Raw genomic sequence first — 2,460 nt, 5'->3', positions numbered from 1 at the left:
CTAGGGGATCCCTAGGCATTCCTCCTGGCTTACCTCCTGCACTCTGGGACAGCTTGGGAATCGTAGGGCTGCGGACTTTCTCCAACTCTCTCTAGTGATGTTCAAATTTTTCTTCTCTGCAGTCTGATTCTTACCAAGCCAGGTGATGGTTTCATTACATTTGTCAAGAATCTTCTGTGTATGCTTGAAGTTTCTCACCTTTAACAGTTGCCTTTATGTTGATTGCAAAGAATTCAAGTGAATTTTTGGAAAATACCTTATCCCACTGCTTCTCATCTTCAGATGTGTACTTCTCAGCTTCTTGGCCCATATGTTTGCTTTCTTCCTTAGTCAAAGGGTTCTTGTGTTTAGTAATGGTAACTTGTTCTCTTTTCCTGTCCTCTTAACCACAGCAAAGACATTGAAGGTAGCATTGCTATCAATATGAAAAGTAACTTCAATCTGAGGAGCACCACAGAGTACAGGTGGTACGTCTATGAGTTCAAATTTGCCAAGTGTTATTTGTGATTATGGTGCACTCATCTTCATAAACCGGAATGAGCACACCTGACTGGTGGTCAGAGTAGGTAATGAAAGTCTTGGTCTGCTTGGTAGGATTGGTAGTGTTGGGCTTGATGAGGACAGGCATGCCTCTTCCAGCAGTTTCAATGCCAAGAGAAAAAGGAGTAATATTCAAGATCAAATCTCCAATGCTTTTAGATTTGTTTCCAGATAGGATGGATGCCTGGACAGCTGCAGGGCAAGCAACAGCCTCATCAGGCTTAATGCTGTTATTCATTTCCTTTCCATTGAAGAAGTCCTGCAGAAGTTTCTGAATCTTGTTAATACAAATAGAACTACTCAGGGATCTGGCACTTGTCTAGCTTGGTATTTTAAAGGGCCTTATGTATAGTGTCCAGTGTGCCACAGAATAAATGAGCATTCAATTCTTCAATTGCGCACAGGTAGAAGTTGATACTTTCATAGAGTGACTCAGTTTCAATACTGGCCTGGGTGCTGGGAGAGAGGGTATACTTAGCACATTGGTAAGCAGTGCGTAGATAACAGTCAGCCCTCTTGTTCTCACTGATAGCCTTCTTATGCTTGCACTTGACCTCTGCAATAAAAGAGTTGACTATTCGGTTGTCAAAGTCCTTTCCATCTAAATGGCTCTCTCTAGCTGTAGTTTTAATCTTAAAGATTTCATTTTTAATAGTGAGGTTTGACATATCAAAAGTGCCACCTCCTAAGCGAAGATCAGCTCATTTCTTTCTGCTCTAACCTTTTCGTTTAAGCTATAAGCAAAAGCAACAGCAGTTGGACCCTTGATTATTCTAAGTTCATTGAGACCAGAGATGCAGAGAGTCATGAAAGTAAGGTGATACTGTGACAACAGCATTATAGATACGGGCCTATTCAGATTGACTATTTCTCCTTGCACAAGTCTTGGCAGATTGTATCTGTTAAGGAATTGATCCATTTTTATATAGGTAATACAATTTTCAGGCATAGGCTTATTTATAGTCTTTCTTCATTATCCTTTTAATATCCATGAGATTTGCAATGATGTCTCCTGTTTCATTTCTGATATTAGTAATTTGTGTCCTCTCTTTTTCTTTTTTACTTAGTTGACCTGGATAGAGGCTTACCATTTTTTATTAATCTTTCCAAGGTATCTGCTTTAGGTTTCATTGTATTTCTCCATTGATTTACTGTCACCTATTTCATTGATTTCTACTCTAATTTATTTAAAATATATGTTTATTGAAATTTTTTTGGTTACATTGATTAATTAAATAGGTTTCAAGTGTATAATTCTATAATAACATCATTTGTATATTGTACTGTGTATTCACCACCAATAGTCAAGTCTTCTCCTATCATCCTTTATTTGCCCTCTTCCCTCTTTTACCTGCCCTCACTCCCCTTCCCATACTGATGTCTCTATATGAGGGGTTTTTGCTTAATCCCTCCACCTGTTTCACCCAGCTTCCCACACCCCGCCCCCTTGAGAACTGTCAATCTGTTCTTGGTAAGAGTCTGTTTCTATTTTGTTTGTTTATTTTGTTCATTAGATACCACATATAAGTGAATCATATGGTAGTTTTCTTTCTCTGACTGGATTATTTCACTTAACATAATACCTCCTAGGTCCATCTATACTGTTGCAAAAGTTAAGATTTCCTTCTTTTTATGGCTGAGTAATATTCCACTGTGTCAATGGACTACAGCTTTTTTATCCCTCATTTACTGATGGACACTTGGACTGCTTCAAAATCTTGGCTATTGCAAATAACACTGCAATGAACATAGGACTGCATATATGTATTTTTTCAAATCACTGTTTTCAGTTTCTTTGGATATATCTAATTTTTATTATTTCCTTTTCTTCTGCTTACTTTGGATTTAATTGCCTCTTCTTTTCCAGTTTCTGAATGTGGAACCTTAAATGACTGATTTCAGATCTTTCTATATAGTTTT

At 37.7% G+C, this 2,460-nt stretch overlaps 1 pseudogene; it reads right to left on the bottom strand.

Annotated features, from left to right (window-relative positions):
- LOC102770856 lies at positions 1-1,459 on the bottom strand (annotated as a pseudogene).
- Between the last annotated feature and the right edge of the window lie 1,001 nt (positions 1,460-2,460).

The sequence above is a fragment of the Myotis davidii genome, unplaced genomic scaffold (genome assembly GCF_000327345.1).
Source record: "Myotis davidii unplaced genomic scaffold, ASM32734v1 scaffold5258, whole genome shotgun sequence".
NCBI classification, from domain to species: domain Eukaryota; kingdom Metazoa; phylum Chordata; class Mammalia; order Chiroptera; family Vespertilionidae; genus Myotis; species Myotis davidii.
The sequence above is the reverse complement of the archived record's forward strand: the minus strand, read 5'-3'. Positions and strand labels throughout refer to the sequence as shown.